The 21,289-nt window shown below is 45.2% G+C and overlaps 1 protein-coding gene across 2 annotated transcripts in view; it reads right to left on the reverse strand.

The window, feature by feature from the left end:
- zfpm2a (zinc finger protein, FOG family member 2a) overlaps positions 1-21,289 on the reverse strand; it is a 1,033,040-nt gene that overhangs the window by 668,027 nt on the left and 343,724 nt on the right. The gene's annotated exons all lie outside the window — the stretch shown is intronic.

Here is a 21,289-nt window from a genome sequence, read left to right on the forward strand (position 1 = left end):
TCAGTTGCATCAAAAACCATACCAGTGGCAAAAGGTTCTCCATTTCAAGGGCAGTTAAGATGGGCATCTAATGAGTAATTTAAAAAAACTCAATCAAGCCCAGAAAGGGGGTGGAACAATCATTCATGGCCTTCTTCCTTTTCATCTGTGCCTCTGCTACTTTAGACAGCAGGGTGTGGAATACCGCCAGAACTAGAAATCAGCACTATACTCTCATCTAAGTGAGAGAAATCAAATGGATGTTATTTTGGAGAATCAGTTTGCCAAGTGAAGGAGCTCAATTCAAAGTAATAGCTTTAATAAACTATTGTTCTACCGTTTTAGCCCAAAGTTCCTGTGTGGAAATGTCTTAACTTTAATAACATCAACCCATTTAAAATCAGGAACTAGCTGTGTGGAAAATCATGGTCACAAACTCATGTCTAATCACTTAAGCATTTCTGAGAGTGGTCCTTCAGTAAGATGATGCTCAGAATTAATCTCTACTCAAGTAGCTCAAGTAGATGAATAACTTTTACTTTACTTGATGAATACTAATGGTATGTACTGATGGTGTGTACATATGTCACCTTCTCATTTGTAATAGAGGACAAGCATTGCTGGTCAAGCTGTTAATGGGAACATCTTTTTTAGGTCCCAATTTATAACTCCATAGAACGGAAACTAAGACTAGCATTTAACCTGCTATTTACATTTTGGAACTACTGCTAAGCGTTAATTTTTAATGAATGTTATTTAGCCCACATTTTTTGTCTGTTTCCCAAAAGCGGTAAAATTGCTGTGGACTGAATTGCTTCTGCATGCTAAATCTCTGAAGATGTGTTTTAGTTATTAATCTTGTTATTGCTACTATAATCACTTGTTAAGAACCTAAGACTCCATATTCCAAAGATAATACATTGCATGTGCAATGAGCTGCTAGTCCTCATATTGAATCAGTATTATTGTAAAAGCTGGAGGTGAACTGCTGAGCACTTGACCTTCAAGTTTTTTTGATACTACTAATATAAGGCTGAATAGCACTGCAATTGGCAGGACCAGCAAGAGAGGGAAGAAATCCAACTGCATATTATTAAGTTGTGTTGGTACGCAACAAAGCAAATGAAAACAAAGGGCTAGATTTTCATCTGCAAGGCGGGAGTTGGGAAATATCCTGGCTTGGTGTATCCACCTTGGGAGAAAATGCTAAAAAGGCAGGATTTTTGTTTCGGGGTGGGGGGCAGGTGGTAACTGGAGTTGGGACCGCCTTCCCCCAGAAAGAGTTCGGAGGCAGCCATAAAGGCTAATTTTAATAAAATTAAAATAAATTAATAAAAAATTATTAATTTTGCTTCCAATTTCCACCCCTCCATCATTTTCACCTGGTCCATCTCCGACACTTTCCTTCCCTTCCTTGAGCTCTCTGTTTCAATTTCTGGTGATAGACTGTCCACCAATATTCATTACAAGCCTACTGATTCCCACAGCTATCTCGACTACAGCTCCTCACACCCCGCTTCCTGAAAGGACTCCATCCCATTCTCTCAATTTCTGTCGCCACTTTCAAAAACAGTTCCTCTGACATGTACTTCTTCCTTAACCGAGGTTTTCCACCCACGGTGGTTGACAGGGCCCTCAACCTTGTCCGGCCCATCTCCCACGCATCCGCCCTCACACCTTCATCTCCCTCCCAGAACCATGATAGGTCCCCCTTGTCCTCACTTATCACCCCACCAGCCTCCGCATTCAAAGGATCATCCTCCGCCATTTCCGCCAACTCCAGCATGATGCCACCACCAAACATATCTTCCCTTCACCGCTCCCTGGTCCATTCCTCCATCACCCGCTACACCTCAACCCTCTCCCAGGGCACCTTCCCATGCAACCGCAGAAGGTGCAATACCTGCCCCTTTTCTTCGCCTCTCCTCACCATCCAAGGGCCCAAACACTCCTTTCAAATGAAGCAGCATTTCACTTGCACTTCCCTCAATTTAGTCTACTGCATTCGCTGCTCCCAATGTGGTTTCTTCTGCGTTGGAGAGACCAAACGCAGACTGGGTGACCGCTTTGCAGAACATCTTCGGTCTGTCCGCTGGCATGACCCAGACCTCCCTGTCGCTTGCCATTTCAACACATCACCCTGCTCTCATGCCCACATGTCTGTCCTTGGCCTGCTGCAATGTTCCAGTGAAGCTCAACGCAAACTGGAGGAACAGCACCTCATCTTCTGACTAGGCACTTTACAGCCTTCCGGACTGAATATTGAGTTCAACAATTTTAGATCATGAACTCTCTCCTCCATCCCCAACCCCTTTCCGATCCCCCTTTTTTCCAATAATTTACATAGATTTTTCTTTTCCCACCTATTTCCATTATTTTTAAATGTATTTGCATCCATTGTTTTATCTCTACCTTTTAGCCTATTTCGATCCCTTCCCCCCACCCCACCCCCACTAGGGCTAACTGTACCTTGCTTGTCCTGCTTTCTACCCTTAATATTGCCTATTAGCACATTTCTTAGCTAATATTAACACCGTCAACACCTCTTTGTCCTCTTGTCTATGAAACCTTTTGGTAATCTCCACCTATCGCTGGCCCTTTATCCAGCTCTACTTGTCCCACCCTCCCTTAAACCAGCTTATATTTCACCTCTCTTCTATGTTTCCTTAGTTCTGTTGAAGAGTCATAGGGACTTGAAACGTTAACTGTGTTCCTCTCCGCAGATGCTGTCAGACCCGCTGAGTTTTTTCAGGTATTTTTATTTTTGTTTCTGAGTTAAGCATTGCCTGGTATGCTTCAGGAGCCCCACTCTGGCATGGCAGTCTCTGCCACATTTGCTGTGAAGAAAGACAGTGGGCTGAGAAGGTGCACAATTCGCTGGCCACTATTTAGAAGGGGCGAGTAGAAAAAGAAAAGCTCATCTAGCTGAAAAAACAGGTCCAGAGAAAACACAGCCTCCAGAGGTCATGGCCATCAGCGACTGTCTCCTAGTCATCAACATCAATGTCTGCCATTTTCATATTTTGTTTGCAGGTGTCCTTGTGGCGGAGGAATGGATGTCCAGAAGGTCATGACTCAGTTGCCAGTTCACCATGCAGAAGGTCTTTGGGTATATGGCCGTTATCCACCCGATGAAGCAGCCAGGCCAATGCAGTTTTCGTTGACTTAGCAATGACTGTTTGCTGATGGAATCAGCATGTCCCAGGACCTCTGAGTTGATGACCTTGTCCTGCCAAGAGGTGCCATGGATATGTTTGAGACAGTGAAGATGAAAGTTGTTCTACCTTTTCTCCTGCTGAGCATATGATGTCCAGTTCTCAGCGCTCTAGGGGAGTGCACTGAGGATGCAGGCTTGACTGACTCGCAGTTTGGTGTTCTCAGTCAGTTTTCTGTTGTTCCACACTCTCTTTCTCAGCTTGGACATAGCCTCTGCAGCTTTTGCGATGCTTCTGTTGATTTCAGCATCAAGTGACAGATTGTTGGTGATTGTAGAACCTAGGTAGGTGAAGATATCAACAACCTCTACATTGTCAATACTGATAGGTTGCAGCATGGCAACATCCTGGACCATGACATTTGTCTTCCTGATGCTTATGATCAAACCAAATTATTTACAGGCATTAAAGAGTCTGTCCATTTGCCGCTGAAGGTGTTTCTTGGTATGGAATGATATAGTGCTGCTTCATTCTTTAGAGCAACTCTCTGATGAGAATTTGGTGCATCTTTGTCTTGAATCTCAACTGAGCAAGGTGGAACAGCTTTCTGTCAATTCGCTTATGTAATTAAATGACCTCTGTAGATGGCCTAAAGGCATATGACAGCAGCAAAGGAAAGAATATGCCAGAGAGTCAGTGCCAGAACACAACCCTGTTTGACCCCTCAGCGGATGTCAAAGGGTTCCAATATTGTCCTACCATAGCTGACCTTATTCATCATGTTGTCATGGAAAGGGGAGGTCAGATTGAGCAGCTTCGGCAGGCAGCTTAAATAGACCTCTGCTCACATCGTTAAATGCCTTGGTGAGATCGATGAAGGCAATATATAGTGTCTCATTTGTTCACAGTATTTCTCTTGAAGCTGTTGGATTGAGATCATCATGTCAACTGTAGATCTTCCAATTCTGAAACTGCACTGGGATTCAGAATAGATGCATTCAGCCAGGATCTGTGGTGTGACAAGGGCAATGCAGCAAATACTTTCCCCACAAAGTTCAGCAGGAAGATGCCTCAATAGTTGTAGCTATTGATGTGGTCATCCTTGTTCTTGTACAGGGTCACAATCTTTGCACCATGCATATCCTAGGGCACTGCCCCTTCCCTCCAGCAGAGACGGAGAAGTTTGTGAAGATGCTGAAGTGCTGGTTTCATGTGCTTGATTACTGGCAATGGCAAGGGAGTCAATAGCTTTGCTAAGCTTCTCCACTGTCGATTCAATATCCAACGCTGCCATAACAGGCAGGCTTTCTATGATGTTTAGAGCTTCCTCAGTGACAGTGTTCTCCCTAGAGTACAACTCAAGGTAGTGTTCCACACATCTCTCCAACTGTTTACTTCAGTCAGTGATGACCTCCCCTGCATTTGTTTTCAATGGAGCTGTTTTCTTTGCTTATGGGCCTTGATTCCTATGTCCATGTCTCTGGCATTCCGTGTCAAAGGAAATCTGGATATTTTGACAAGGTTGTAACCAGTAGTCATTGGCGCACCACCTAGCAGTCTGTTGGACTTTACGTCGAGTGATTCTTAGTGCATTCAGAGTCTTCTCGCTCAGATTCCTCTTATAGTTAATGTGAGTGGACTGCTGGCCTTCAGTGACAGGCTCCATCACATCCATCCATCCATTGATGTTAGCATCGAACCAGTCAGCATTTTTACGCTCTTGCTTCCCACGTGTTGAGAATAAGGTACTGTAGATGGTATCTTGAAGTATGATCCATTTCGCTGGGCAAAATGTTGCCATCGTCAGGTGAGCTCAGTGGGGGCAGACAGGAGCAGCCAAGAAGCCGACCATCGCCCGCGATCGGGGCCAGACCACGATTTCACTCTGGTGGGCCAATTAAGGCCTGCCCAGCGTGAAACACTTGCTGTAGCACTCAGCGCTGCCTGTGTGGGGAGGGAGGAGGGTGAGAGTTCATGCATGCGCGCAAGTGCGCACAGGAAAAGCGCTGAGGTACAGAGCTGCCGCAGGGAGATGAAGATTTTGAAAAATTAAAAATAAAGCATTTTAAGCTGTTAAAAAACATGTCCTCTCATGTGACTCTGTCACAGGATGCTGGCCCGACATCGTTGCGCGACATTTTACACTCATTCAGGTCAGGCGCATGCCTGCCCGACGAGCGAAAATTTCTGCCCTCTGTGGGAATACGATCTTTCAATCAAGTCAAGGAACTGTTGGTTTTTATCTGGAAAGTAGTATGGCTGGCGTTGATATGAGTATGGCATTTTGCGTTGAATGAGAAAACTTCAAATGTTACATCCTAACCTTGATGTGCACCAGAGAGTGATCTGTATCACAGTTACTGCTGTGCTGAGAATGCTGCTCAAAGAGTCACATCTAGTGATGATTGGATCCAGGTAGTGGCAATGCCCTGATCTTGGATGCCTCCAAGACATCTTGTGGCATGGTTTTTTCCAAAAGAAGTTGTTAGTTACACAAAGTTCATGGAAGCAGCAAAGCTCAAGTAGTTTCTGTCCATTCGAATTTATCTTTCTTGGGCTATGGTGTCCGAGGCAGGAAGGCTTCGCTGCACCCACTCTTGAATTGAAATCTCCTAGTAGGTAAAGATGTTCTGCCTTCTGCTGACAGGCACTTCCTCACAAAGCTGCTTTTTTGACCCTGTCGTGGAGCACAGCATTTGAGCATAGACACTCAAGAGGTTAACTGATCCTGTTCAAGTTGAGAGACCGATGGAGAAAATATTCCAAATTAGTTGTGGGGAGTTCTATCATCAAGTATAGTGAGTTCCATAGCAAAATCTACACCTTGCCAATGCTCAGCTTTTCCTCTCCCAGATGTATAATATTTTTCTTTCAGTGCTCCGCTCCAGCAAGCCCAATCTCTTTGAGGGAAACTGTGTCAATATTCAGCCTATCAAGTTCTATGGTCAGGGCATTATAAACCAGCTGCAAGTCATCTGTCGATCTCTTGCACATGGTCCTGATGTTCCAGCTTGTCAATCGAAGAGTTGGCATTTTCTTTCTTTTCAATTATTTTGTTTGTTTGCCTGGTGCGATGAACTCTGTCCACCTGTTGAACAGAGATTCTAAGCTCGAAGCAGTCACTGAAGCAGTCACCACATGGAGGCACGCCTGAGGACTTGCCAATAAAGAGGCTATGCATTGAAAGGGTGAGACTTATACATTTTACTTTATTCTTCTTTATTTATCCAATAAAAGGAACTATGCTTAACCAAAGTATGCCACAAGTCAACTGATGTCTGCAGTTGTGAGGTGACCACTAGGCATGATATGGATTGTACTGGAGACATGCCCTGTACATGCTGTTTAGGGAATTTCACACATGGGGCTGGCAAGGTCCATTTCAAAAGGAATTATTGAAAGGAAATGGGCATCATTTGCATCTTTAAAAGTTGACTCCTCTGGCAGAATCCGAGGGTCTACCAAGATAATAGTTACCCCGAGCAGGGTCATCAATATGGATAATGACTCTTTCAGAGGCGAATGGCTGGGACATTATAATCCACCAAACAAAAGCCAGATCTAGACACCAGATAAACATCCCTTTATGAACTCATTGTGGGTGAAGGAGATCACATGACTTGAATGACCACATTGAAATTTCTATATACAGTTGAGAATTCAGAAACAAGCCAGTCTGCTGATTTATCTGACAGCATGACTCCAGGCTGACCAAGCAGTCTGCAATGTGCCCTCCATGCAGCCTGTTTATCTGGCCCTCACCTGCCAAGCAGACTAAGGGCAGAATTATCCCAGATTTGCACTAAGCGCGATAGCGAGGGGGAAAAAGTATGTTTTTAGTGGCAGCCGCAATGGCGGCTTTTCATCCCATATTGTCCCAATTCCTCCTCATTAGTCATGTACTAGAGGGAGTCATGACATTCCAAAGACAGGCAGCCTCTCATTTGCCCACCATGCCATCAGCTTGCCACTTTATCACGCATCAACCACAGTGCAGCCATTACCCCCCAAAGTCACCTCAATCATAGTGCAGTCCTTACACCCCCCCCCAAGTCACTTTAATTGCAGGGCAGCCGTTGTACCCTTTTCAAGTTGCATCAACTGCAGTGCAGCCCTTGCCACCCCTCCCCGTCAAGTTACCTCAACCACAGAGCAGCCCTTGCCCTGGCACTGCACTGTCAGCCAGCCGGGAAAAAGTGACTTGCCTGTGCCCTTGCCTGAATGTGCGGTGCCTCAACCTTGAAGTCCAACAGGTGACTCTCGCGAGTGCTTTGCAATGTTATTATACACTCATCTCCGACTTCCCCTTGAAGTGCACCCTGCAAGTGCACACCTTATACATCCCGTTGTGAAACATGTTGGCGTGATGTGTTCAGATGATCCGGCGTGCAGCATGATTCTGGTGTGATGGGCATATAATGATATGCAGATGTATTCCAATGAGGTTCCCAACATCCAACAGCGAGAAACAGGGCCTGCCAATGATAGGCAGAGTGGACGACTGCACACTGATTTCACAATATGGTGAAACTGATTTTTGGCCTTCAAGCCATATTGTCCGCTCATGCCGTCAAATGTGCCTGATGCCAGCAGGCACAGAAAATTCTGCCCCAAGTCTTATCTCACTGAGGTGCCATCACCTTAAAGGAATTCTGTACTTCTGCCTTTAACCAGGAACCTGCAGAACTTCTCCATGAGGGAAGCCCCTCTGAATTTGGACTATCTGGTAATCTAGTAATCAAATGAACTAATATCCACTTGTGTGTTTTTTTTACTGTTAAGTTATTCATTGTTGTAAAACCCCTCTTCTCTATCCCCTTACTGTATACTTCACAGAATCTTTGCAGTGCAGAAGGACACCATTCAGCCCATCGAATCTGCACTGATTCTCTGAAAGAGCATTCGACCTAGTCCCATTCCCCTGCTTTATCCCCATAACCTTTCACATTCTCTCTTTTCAGATAGCAATCCAATTCCCTTTTGAATACCTTGACCGAAACTGCCTCCACCACCCTCTCTGGAAATTTGTTCCAGACTCCAACACCCTCTGGATGAAAAAAATTTCCTCAGATCACTTTTACTCATTTTGCCAATTATTTTGAATTTGTGGCCCCGATGCTCTCGAATGGAAACAGTTTTTCACTATTTACCCTGTCCATACCCCTTGAATACCTCTATCAAGTCACCATTCAGCCTTCTTTTTACCAAAGAATACAGTCCCAACCTCTCCAATCTATCCTCATAGCTAGAATTCTTTACTCCTGGAATCATTTTTGTGAATCTCCTCTGTACTCTCTCCAATGCCTTCACATCTTTCCTCTAGTATGGAGTCCAGTTCTGGATGCAGTACTCCAGATGAGGCCTAACTAGTGTCTTATACAAGTTCAACATGACATCCTTACTCTTGTACTCACTGCCCCTATTAATAAAGCCTAAGATACTATGTGCTTTATTAACTTCCCTCTCAACATGCCCTGCCATCTACAATGTCTTATGTACATTTACACTGAAGTCCCTTTGTTCCTGCACCTCCTTTAGAGTCTCTCCTTTACTTTATACAGTCTCACCATACTTTTCTTGCCAGAATGAATCATCTCACACTTCCCTGCATTGAATGTCATTTGCTACTTGTCTCCCCAATCCACTATGTCCTTTTGAAGTTCAAGACTATACTCGTCACAGTTGACAACATTTCCCATCTTCGTATCTGCAAATTTTGAAATCACACCCTGAACACTGTTGTCTAGGTCATTAAAATATATCAGGAAGAGCAAGGGTCCCAACACTGACCCCTGGGGAACTCCACTACAAACCTTACTCCAATCTGAAAAACAAACATTTATCATTACTCTTTGTTTCCTGTCACTTCTATGTGTGTGTGAAGTTGCGATCATCCTCCACCACCCCCACCCCGTTGGCTTTGAATGTGTGAATGAACTAAACTGCTGATTTAATTGGAAGAGAGTTTGCTCCGGATCACTTTAAAAATTGGCAATGCAAACAAAGGGTTTTTGGATTAGGCACCACAGCCTATTTTTAAAACAAAAAAAAGCTCTGCTTATGGACAGATGGTGAGAGAATAAAAGAGGTCGGTTTTGCCCCTCTCTCCTGTCTGTAACATTGGGTCATTGAATATATCCAAGGCTCAGTTAGATAGAATTTTGATTGACAAGGTAGTGAAGGGTTTTGTGGGACAGGCAGGAAAGTGGAGTTAAGACCACAATCAGATCAGGCATGGTCTTATCAAATGGTGGAGCAGGCTTGATGAGCCGAATGGCCTGTTCTTGCTCCTACTTCTTATGCTGTTAAGATGTTTGGCTCTCTATAATATTGCAGCTAACCAGCAGCGCAGGCTGAAAATGAGAAGCAAACTTGCACAAAAAAGCAGAAAACATGCTAATACACTTCACACCCAAATTAGATGCATCACATTGACCTGATGGAAGGGTTAGAGAGCAGCTGAGGAGGAAATGTTTTATCCAATGGGGATCTGGAAATCTGCCTGTAAGGATGGTAGGGGTAGATACATTTAAAAAACACTTAAATATGTACTTGAGGTGCTATAACCTATAGGGCTAAGGACCAAGAGCTGGAAGGTCGAATTAGACTGGGGAGCATTTTTCGGCCGGCATGGACACAATGAGCCAAATAGCTTCCTGCAATGTTTTTCCAGGCATTTTTATTATCCAAGCGGCCTTTCCAAAGACAGAAACGTGCATTAAAATATCAGCAACATTTATAAAACCTGCCAGCACATGGTCGGATAGTTGGTCATTGTATCTCCTTAAAATTTACACATCTTCCTTTAAAAGCAGCTTGAATGTACATTGTTATGCCCTTCCTCCACAGCAAACTCTCAACAAAATAAATGAGCAGTTCACAGGAAGGTGTCCCTGCAAAAATCAGACAAATTCAGCACACAAAGGGTCAGGCAGTCACTAATAATGCACCACTGGAGTAACACCCACAGACATAAGCATAAAATCTACACCAGTGCCTTGTTAAGAATACTTTTTTTAATTCACTGATGGGGATATGGGATATTAGCAAAGCCAGCATTTATTGCCCATTCTCAATTGTCCTTGAGAAGTTGGTGATCTGCCTTGAACGGCTGCAGTCTGTGTGATGAAAGTACTCCCAAGGGCTGTTAGGTAGGAATTTTAAGGATTTTGACCCAGTGATAATGAAGAAACTGCAATATATTTCCAAATCAGCATGGTGTGTGACTTGGAGGGGAACTGCAGGTTGTGGTGATGTTCCTGTGCCTCTGTCCTTCTAGGTGATAGAAATCATGGGTTTAGGAGGTGCTGTCAAAAAAGGCCAGGTGGGTTGCTGCAATGCACCTTGTAGTTGGTACATCAGTGGTGAAGGGAGTGAATATTTAAGGTAGTGCTTAGGGTGCCAATCAAGTGAGCTGCTTTGTTTTGGAAGGCACTGAGACAAGTGGAAAGTATTCAATCACACTCCTAACATGCATTGTAGATGGTGGAAAGGCTTTGGGGAATCAGGAGTCACTCACCACAGATTACCTAGCCTCTTGTATCCACTGTATTTATATGGCTAGCCTAGTTAAGTTTCTGGTCAATGGTGACTCCCAGGGTGTTGATGGTGGGCGATTCAGCAATGGAAATGCCATTGAATGTCAAGACTTGTGCTTTGTAGATGGTGGACAGGCTTCGGGGAGTCAGGAGGTGAGTTATTCTCCACAGAATTCCCAGCCTCTGACCTGCTCTTGTAACCACATGCGGGTCTGGTTCAGTTTCTGGTCAATGGTAACACCAGGATATTGGTAGTGAGGGATTGAACAATGCTGGTGCCATTGAATGTCAAGAAGAGATGGCTGGATTCTCTTTTATGGGAGATGGTTATTGCCTGGCACTTGTGTGGCATGAATGTTACTTGCTACTTATCAGCCCAAGTTCGGCTGTTATCCTTGTCTTGCTGCAAATATGCACAAATTGCTTCAGTATCTGAGGAATCGTGAATATTGCTGAACATTGTGCAATTATCAGTGAACATCCCCACTTCTTACAGCTTTATAATGGAGGGAAGGTCATTGATTAAGCTTTTGAAGCTGGCTGGGCCTAGGACACTACCCTGAGGAATTCCTGCACTGATGTCCTGGGACTGAGATGACTTACCTCCAACAACCACAACCATCTTTCCTTTGTGCTAGGTATGACTCCAACCAATGGAGAGTTTTCCCTCCTGATTCCTATTGACTCCAGTTTTGCTGGGGCTTCTTGATGCCACACTCAGTCAAATGCTGCCATGTGTGAAGGGCAGTCACTCTCACCTCACCTCACCTCTTGAGTTTAACTCTTTTGTCTATGTTTGGACTAAGGCTGTAATGAGATCAAAAGCAGAATGGCCTTGGTGGAACCCAAACTGATCATCAGTAAGCAGGTTGTTTCTGAGTAAGTGCCATGTGATAGCACTGTCTACAACCCCTTCCATCACTTTGCTGATGACCGAGAGTAGACTGATGGGGCCGGGTTGGATTTGTCCTGCTTTTTGTGGACAGGGCATAATGTTACTCACAATAGGAGGTTGTGGATGAAGAATTAATCCAGGCTGGTCTCTTGGTTAGAGCCAGTTTATTTCCAAGACAACTCTTCAGTGCTCCTAACTTCCTAATAGCTTCCACACAAAGAGTTCCAGCTGTACCTTTTTATTCTATTCAGTTGGGATAATTAATGCCCATCACCTGTTTAACTAGCAATTGGTTTTAACAAGATGATTGCCATATTAACACAGACATGGGCAGTTTTTCACTTTGCTGGGTAGATGCCAGTATTGTAGCTGTACTGGAGAAGCTTGGCTATGGGCACTGTTAGTTATGTAGCACGTCTTCGGTACTATTGCTGGAATGCTATCCGGGCCCATAGTCTTTGGAGCATTCAGTACCTTCAGCCGTTTCTTGATATCATGAGGAGTGAGTCATCTGCAAACAGCCTCATTCCCAACCTCCTTGTACACGACTGGCAGCCCTTTTAAAACCCTGCCTGCAGCAAGCCTAATGGAAGAACCTACCCTGCTCCCACACCCTGACAGCTCTGGCCCTCTCAGAGAACGCCTAGCCAGCGTGTAATTGCTGTCAGCAGTTGATGTTGGGCAGAAGCGGACATTACATCAACTTCCTGCCTATCTGAACCGCAAGCCAAGTGTAACATTCATGTCCATGTTAGTTGGCTTCTCACTAGCCTGGAGGGAAGGTACAGTGATGAAGCAGTTTAAGATGAGGTGCTGCCTGACCTGCTGACTATTTACAATATTTTCTGTTTTTATTTTAGATTTCCAGCATCTACAGTATTTTCCTTTTGAAATGCTGACAAAAATGCACAAAATTAGCACAAAGCTAATTTTGACCCTCAAACTTTTTCTGGAATTATTGTGGAATCTATTGTGGCAATTAATGGACAAACTGCCAAAACAAATTTTGTTTTCGGAAGTTGATTTGTTTTTGATTCTTTTGTGTTGCTTGATTTGTATCCTGAATATTTCAAACCTTTGGGCTAATGAGAAGTCAAATAACATGGGCTTGAATGTTACGCTCGGTTTGCGGGTCAGATAGACAGGGCAAGAAGCTGATGTAATATCCGCTCCTGCCCAACACCAGCCGGCGACAGCAATTGCGCCCTGGCTAGGCATTCGCTCAGAGGGCTAGAATTGTTGGGGATGAGAGCAGTGCAGGCTCTTCCATTAGGTTTGCTACCGGTGAGGGTTTAAAAGGGCCGCCAGTAGTGTACAAGGATGCTGGGGAGACTGAGGCAACAATTTTGGATGTCAGGCAGGGGTTTCTGAGGAGGGTGAGAGTGAAGCAGATACACTTTCAACCAGAGTGGGGAGGAGATCCATGAGATATGAAGGGCTCAGGGGCAGGGAATGTAAGGCTATGGTGACCAGTCTTTTGTTATCCTGCATCATTATATTTGTGGGGTGCGCAATGCCCAAGTGTAGAATGCTGCACCTTTAATGCTCATGAATACTTACTGCTGTTTTTTATCCATCAGATGGAGCATCATCCAGACCAATTGAGGATCCAGATGGTCCACCATTAATATTGGAGGAGGAGGGTCCCTCAGATGCTGCCATGTCACATCCTCACCCCACACCTCGCACCAACTCATACTGGCAATTCGGTGGGGTTGAACATATCCATACAGATGGTAGCACAGACTGAGTGGAGCACACCACAAACAGCCGAGCAGGTGTTGGGGACTGAGAGTTCTCAGGGCTCTGACAGTCAGAGGAGTGTTGGAGCTGCAACAACGAGATAACCAAGCTAATGACTTATTTTGAAATGACAGGAAATTAGCTTCAAAAGCCATTTTCCAAGGCTTGTTTCAGTTAGCTATTTCAGAGTGATGTCCTATTGTATGTTATTTACAACTTAGACATGCAACTTATGACTAACTTAAGAGAAGGCTTTTGGCCAGGAGATTGTTTACAGCTGAACTTATGTTCAAGTTTACAAAACAGATTTTTTAGCAGAACCCTTGTTGGCAATATTTGGTAAGACTACGGACTTGACATCAAACACAAACAGAAAACGCTGAAGTGCATGGCAGGTACGGTCAACATTAATGAAAAGAAAAGACCGCCTATTGCTGATCAGCTCTGATCATAACCTGTCATTTCTCTCCATACCATTTTCAGATTTTATTTCAGATTTCCAGATTTTGTAGCTTTGTAATTTTTACTTGACTTATATCAAATATAAGTTGCTAGCCTATTTACCTACAAACATTGAGAGCCTCTGGAGTCGTCCATCAGGTGACAAATGCTGGATGTCCAGCAGGAGGCATGTGGAGATTACAGAGAATATGTATGCCCTTGTCTGTACAATGGAGAGGTCCACGTGGGGCATGAGCATTGCTGTCACCCTTTCCTCTGAACGCATGATGTCCTCCATCATGGAGAGCCAGCTGCTCAATCAATGTTTCCTGGGTTGCGTTCAGGCAAACCCACATACTGGCATTGATCTCAGCAGGGCACTGTCAGTGTGAGAGATGGATGTGGCACCTATTCTCACTGCTAGCTTCTCATCCATCTATGGTGAGCAGGGAGGTCCAAACATACCTCATGTTGGTGGATGAGCGGCAGCTCTCTGCATCTGGGGGCTCCTCTCAAGGCACTCCTGATGGTGACTGCAGCTCTTCCACCTCTCTGCCAATGACAATACTATCTCAGGATTCCATGACAACTGAGAATTGAGTGTCCTGCCACTGTGCAGCTTCTGCCAACCAGGGGACGACCACCAAAGTCATCCATGCCAACGGGGCATCTAAACGGGGCCTGCCTCTCATGCAGCTACCAGCGATGGGGAAAACACAAAAACAAAGCACTCATAAACGGTTGAAGAAATCACACTAAACACAGAGTGATATATTTAGTTGTGTAACTTATATTTTATTGTTCCACATCATCTTATTACAATGATATTTCACATCACGTGTTCTTCCTGTGCTACGATTGACATGAAGATTGGAAGCATTCAACTCAATCCTCAGAGCATGAACATTATTATTTTTCGGAGGTGGTGCAAACCCAGTAAGGTGTGTTGAGGGGTCCCTGTGGTGTTATCAAAGATGTAACAGCTGAAGACTTTGTCAGTCTCCCTGGCTCCCAAAAGTAGTTGCACTGCTGGCTCTTCAACATGGCCCTGTGGGCTGCTCAGGTTCACCATCAGAGTCTCTGTTGAAATAGTCATCACAGGTCTGTGGCTGTCTGTCCCAGTCTATCTACTCCGTCTGAGCTCCCTGAGAAAGAGCCAGATCGTTCAGGGCACAGCACAAACAACAACGAGGGACACCTGATCTACTGCATATTGAAGTGATTCCCCAGACCAGTCCAGGCAACGGAACCTCATTTTGAGCAGCCCAATTGTCCTTTCAACTGTGGTCCTCATGGAACCATGGCTTCTTTGTACCTTTTCTCAGTGGGGGTTCTAGGATGTCTGAGAGGTATAATTCGGGTATCCTTTATTCCCCCACCAGTCAGCCATCCAACCATGTAGGGCGGCTGAAAACCTGGGAGTGCTGGAAAATATAAGAGTCAGGGCAGCTTCCAGGATACCTTGCACAAACCTGGAAGATCTGCTGCTGACGATGACACACTAGCTGAATATTAAGCAAGTGAAACCATTTACATAGAAACATAGGCCAGAAATTTCCTGTCGGCGATTTGGGGGCGGGGCCCGCTCGCCGACAGGAAAATGACGCCTGGTGATGGCGGGAGGAACCCCCGACATCATCCCGGTCCATTTAAATTTTTAGGAAGGCGGGCGAACAGCAAAATCAGCTGTCTGCCCGCCGAGCTTTCAATGGCCAATTGAGGCCATTGACAGGATAATTAAGATCAATAAAGACCCTGCACGTCCAACCTTAAGGTTGGTGGGCAGGCCAGGAGCCCCAGCGGGCTTCTGAAAATACATGAAACCTCATCCACTGGCAGGATGAGGTTTCATGTTCGCGTCTAAAAACATTAATAAAGTTTCAGTGCTTCTTACTAACATGTCCCATCTTGTGTGACCTTGTCATATAAGGGGGACATGTTAATAATGTTTTTATTTTTCTATTTTTAGAGTTTTTTAACCTGTCACTAATCTCCCTGAGACAGCACTTAGTCTCAGGGAGCTGTGCGTTCTTTCACGCGCATGCATGAAAAAGCGCACTTTGACAGTTGGGGATTCCCTCCCCCCCACACAGGAAACGCATAGTGCTTCCTGTTGGGCAGGCCGCTGGGCGGGCCTTAATTGGCCCGCCCACTCAAAATGGCAGCGGGCCCCATTTTGGTGGCGGAGGTCAGCTGCCCGCCCACCACCGAGCCGGTGGGGACCGTACGCCCACCAAGGGCAAAATTTTGCCCATACAAACAGAGAAATGAGGAGCAGAAGTAGGCCATTTGGCCCTTTGAGCCTGCTCCACCATTCATTATGATCATGTCTGATCATCCAACTCAATAGCCTGCTCCCGCTTTCTCCCCATACCCTTTGATCCCTTTCGCCTCAAGAGCTAGAATAGAAACATATAAACAATTCACAAAGGCCCCTGGCTTTCCTGCATATGCTTTGATCGGCATGTGGCTGCAATCAATGGCACCCTAAATCTTTGGGAAGCCAGCAATAGCCCCAAATACTCTTTAATGCTCTGCCAGGCTATCTTCATTTGATTTGAAATTCATCCTCCTGAAGAGTGTGTCCGTGACAAGCTTTATGCAGTGGTGCTCTGCGAACTGTGACATACTGCAGAGATCCCCAACAGGATCCAGGAAAGAACCTGATGTATAAAAATTTAGTATAAAAATTTCAGTGATGTATAAAAATTTCAGTGATAAAGGCATAGAGTGCCCCCAACACAGTCAGATGCTATCTCAGGGCCTATCATTTTGCAGATGGAACTTACTGACTCCCTTGAGAGGCAGATCCTTATTCTACACTGAACCTCTGTCATGTCCAGGTAGTTGGATCTTACTTGCTATACTCAGCCAGCAGGGTAGTGGCATGGTAGTGGCTACTTCACAAGCCTTACTGGCCTTCAACCCCTTCAGAGTGTGTTGCTTGTTCTTGTCGGCAGACACTCTGATGCTGTCTCTGGCCAGTTGACCTCCTCTCCCTTCTTCTCCTCTTCTCTTCATCTAACGAAGAGCCTCCACCAGACAGAACAATCCCCATAGTAAAGCAAAAAGATAAAAGCAAAAAACTGCAGATGCTGGAAATCCAAAACAAAAATAAAAATACCTGGAAAAACTCAGCATGTCTGACAGCATCTGTGGAGAGGAACACAGTTTCAAGTCCGTATGACTCTTGAACAGAAATAAGGAAAAATAGAAAAGAGATGAAATATAAGCTGGTTTAAGGGGGGGGGGGGGGCGGTGGGACAAGTAGAGCCAGTTATAGGTGGAGATAAACAAAATATGTCACAGACAAAAGGACAAAGAGGTGTTGAAGGTGGTGATATTATCTAAGGAATGTGCTAATTAAGGGTAGAAAGCAGGAACATCAAGGTACAGATAACCCTAGTGGGGGTGAGGTGGGGGGAAGGGATCAAAATAGGCTAAAAGGTAGAGATAAAACAATGGTTGGAAAAAACATTTAAAAATAATGGAAATAGGTGGGAAAAGAGAAATCTATATAAATTATTGGAAAAAAAGGGGGATCGGAAAGGGGGTGGGGATGGAGAAGAGAATTCATGATCTAAAATTGTTGAACTCAATATTCAGTCCGGAAGGCTGTAAAGTGCCTAGTCGGAAGATGAGGTGCTGTTCCTCCAGTTTGCGTTGAGCTTCACTGGAACAATGCAGCAAGCCAAGGACAGACATGTGGGTATGAGAGCAGGGTAGAGTGTTGAAATGGCATGCGACAGGGAGGTCTAGGTCATTCTTGCAAACAGACTGAAGGTGTTCTGCAAAGCAGTCACCCAGTCTGCGTTTGGTCTCTCCAATGTAGACGAAACCACATTGGGAGCAGCAAATGTAGTAGAATAAATCGAGGGAAGTGCAATGGGAATGCTGCTTTACTTGAAAGGAGTGTTTGGGCCCTTGGACAGTGAGGAGAGGGGAAGTGAAGGGGCAGGTGTTGCACCTTCTGCGGTTGCATGGGAAGGTACCGTGGGAGAGGATGAGGTGTAGGGGGTGATGGAGGAGTGGACCAGGGTGTCACGGAGGGAACGATCCCTGCAGAATGCTGCTGGGGGGTGGGGGGGTGAAGGAAAGATGTGTTTGATGGTGGCATCATGCTGGAGTTGGCGGAAATGGCGGAGGATGATCCTCTGAATGCGGAGGCTGGTGGGGTGATAAGTGAGGACAAGGAGGACCCTATCATGTTTCTGGGAGGGAGGAGAAGGCATGAGGGCGGATGCGCGGGAGATGGGCAGGACACGGGTGAGGGCCCTGTCAACCACCGTGGGTGGAAAACCTCAGTTAAGGAAGACATGTCAGAGGAACAGTTTTTGAAAGTGGCATCATCAGAACAGATGCGACAGAGGCGAAGGAACGGAGAGAATGGAATGGAGTCCTTACAGGAAGCGGGGTGTGAGGAGCTGTAGTCGAGGTGGGAGTCGGTAGGCTTGTAATATATATTGGTGCACAGTCTATCACCAGAAATTGAGACAGAGAGGTCAAGGAAGGGAAGGGAAGTGTCTGAGATGGACCATGTGAAATTGATGGAGGGATGGAAATTGGAAGCAAAATTAATAAATTTTTCCAGGTCCAAACGAGAGCATGAAGCAGCACCGAAGCAATCATCGATGTGCTAGAGAAAGAATTGTGAGAGGGGGCCAGAGTAGGACTGGAACAAGGAATGTTCCACATACCCCATAAAGAGACAGGCATAACTGGGACCCATGCGGGTACACATAGCCACACCTTTTATTTGGAGGAAGTGAGAGGAGTTTAAAAAGAAATTGTTCAGTGAGAGAACAAGTTCAGCCAGACGGAGGAGAGTAGTGGTGGATGCGGATTGTTCAGGCCTCTGTTCAAGGAAGAAACGGAGAACCATCAGACCATCCCGGTGGGGGATGGAGGTGTAGAGGGATTGGACGTCCATGGTGAAGAGGAGGCGGTTGGGGCCAGGGAACTGGAAATTGTTGATATGATGTAGGGTGTCAGAAGATTCATGGATGTAGGTGGGAAGGGACTGGACAAGGGGAGAGAGAAGGGAGTCAAGATAGCAAGAAATGAGTTCCGTGGTGCAGGAACAGGCTGACACAATCGGTCTGCCGGGACAGTCCTGTTTGTGGATTTTGGGTAGGAGGTAGAAGTGGGCCGTCCGAGGTTGGGAGACTATGAGGTTGGAAGCTGTGGAAGGAAGATCTCCAGAGGAGATGAGGTCAGTAACAGTCCTGGAAACAATAGCTTGATGTTCAGTGGTGGGGTCATGGTCCAGGGGGAGGTAGGAAGAAGTGTCTGCGAGTTGACGCTCAGTGCGCCAGACAACAGCACCACCCTTGTCAGCCAGTTTGATGACAATGTTAGGGTTGGACCTGAGAGAACGGAATGCAGCAAGTTCAGAGAGACAGGTTAGAATGGTTGAGAGGAGCAGAGAAATTGAGACGACTGATGTCACGCCGACAGTTCTCAATGAAAAGATCAAGGGAAGGTAAGAATCCAGAGGGAGGGGTCCAGGTGGAGGGAGAATATTGGAGGCGGGTAAAAGGATCCATTGAATGTGGAGAGGACTCCTGCCCAAAGAAGTGAGCACGGAGACGAAGGTGGCAGAAGAATAGTTCAGCATCATGCCGAGCCCGAAATTCATTGAGATGAGGGCGCAAGGATATGAAACTAAGTCCTTTGCTGAGCACTGAACATTCAGCATTGGAGAGGGGAAGGTCAGGGGGTACGATGAATACATGGCCGAGGCTGGGATAGGAAGACAGGATGGGGACAGATGGGGTGGAGGATCCTAGATGGGTGTTGGTGTCGATGAGTTGTTGGAGCTTGCGTTCCTTTGCACCTTAAAGAAATAAACACCTTGTCAAGCACCAGCTGAGAAATGGAAAGCAATGAAGGTGAACAAGGCAAAAGAGAGAGACGGAAATCTTGTCATAGAGAAGAGCAATACTTCTTCAAGGTAGGCATTCTTTGAAGAGAGTGACGGTCAATTAAACACTACGATAAAAGCAAAAAACTGTGGATGCTGGAAATCCAAACCAAAAAAATTACCTGGAAAAACTCAGCAGGTCTGACAGCATCTGCGGAGAGGAACACAGTTAATGTTTCGCGTCTGTATGACTCTTCAACAGAATAAGGAAAAATAGAAAAGAGGTGAAATGTAAGCTTGGTTTAAAGGGGGGGGGGGGTGGGACAGGTAGAGCTGGATAGAGGGCCAGTGATCGGTGGAGATAACCAAAAGATGTCATAGACAAAAGGAGAAAAAGGTGTTGAAGGTGGTGATATTATCTAAGGAATGTGATAATAGGTGACATTAAGGGTAGAAAGCAGGATGAGCAAGTAACACAGTAAAGCAATTGGATTGTTGCGGCACAGGCTGAATGATGTTATGGCCAGTCCGTTAGTGGTTCTTTAAAGACAGAAGTCTCCTTACCCTGAAAAATAATTTGAACAAAACGGTACAGAAAACAGTCCAGAAAGTCAATACTTAAGGAATAAATATTATCTCCCAGCTCTTTGCTCACACTCTTTGCTCCTTCTGCAACCTTATACCCCGCCTTGGATTGAGAAAGTTCCCATTGTGAGGTCCCCATCTGCCCATGTGATGACCATAAAACTGCATGGGATGCTTAAAATTGCAGTGCATGCATCTTTAATTGTCCTGAAATATTGACGTCAACACAATCTATTTTATGGCATGTCAGGAGTATCATGTGCCCACTCCCGTGTCACAGACCATGGTCTACTTGGAATTTGACTGATTTGGTTCTAAAAGTTGTAAACAAGTTTGGGTACTGAAAGAAGCAATTGAGGAGATATTTTATTTACCAAATAAATGCTTCCGCTGAAAGAAAAAAAGACAACTCAAGCTCCTAAAACACTTCCTCCTTGTTGAAAAACAGCCTATTCACTAACTTCTTCAGGCCTCCATCCTTGCATTTTAAAACAATTGCTGTGATCAATTTTAGGGATATGATCCAGAGATGCTGTTATCCACAACCTCATACATAACATGGTTAAAATGTGGGGCACACTTTGATAGGGTTCTCCTGTGACAAGCATTGAAGCACCTAAAAATTCAAAATTAGAATTCCAGAAGTCTTCTCAATTACTGACTCTCAATGCTTGAACCTGTTGTGTCACTGTCAACTGCACAAAAAGCACAATAGCCCTCCATTCACAACATTTCTGCAGCTACCGATCTGCTCAATCACGCTCTTACCCCCATCTTTAATACCCCGGTCCCCATTAAAATCATTATTCTCTCTATTACCTTGATCATTCTTGCTGGTATGGCCCTTATCTCCGCTTCTTTAAATCCAAGGGATGCAGATTGGAACAGAAATGGCAGAAAACTGATTTAGTTATTAACCGTATGACTGGATCACATGAAAATCCATTGTCCTACTCTTTTCTGCCAAAGCTGCTCACTAAGCCAGAATCACGGTGGAAGATGGTTGGGCCTAAGACACCTTTCTGTGAAACTCCTGCAATGATATCATGTGGCTGAAATGATCCTCCTCCAAAGGCCACAACCATCTTCC

The sequence above is a fragment of the Carcharodon carcharias genome, chromosome 6 (genome assembly GCF_017639515.1).
Source record: "Carcharodon carcharias isolate sCarCar2 chromosome 6, sCarCar2.pri, whole genome shotgun sequence".
In the NCBI taxonomy this organism is placed as follows: domain Eukaryota; kingdom Metazoa; phylum Chordata; class Chondrichthyes; order Lamniformes; family Lamnidae; genus Carcharodon; species Carcharodon carcharias.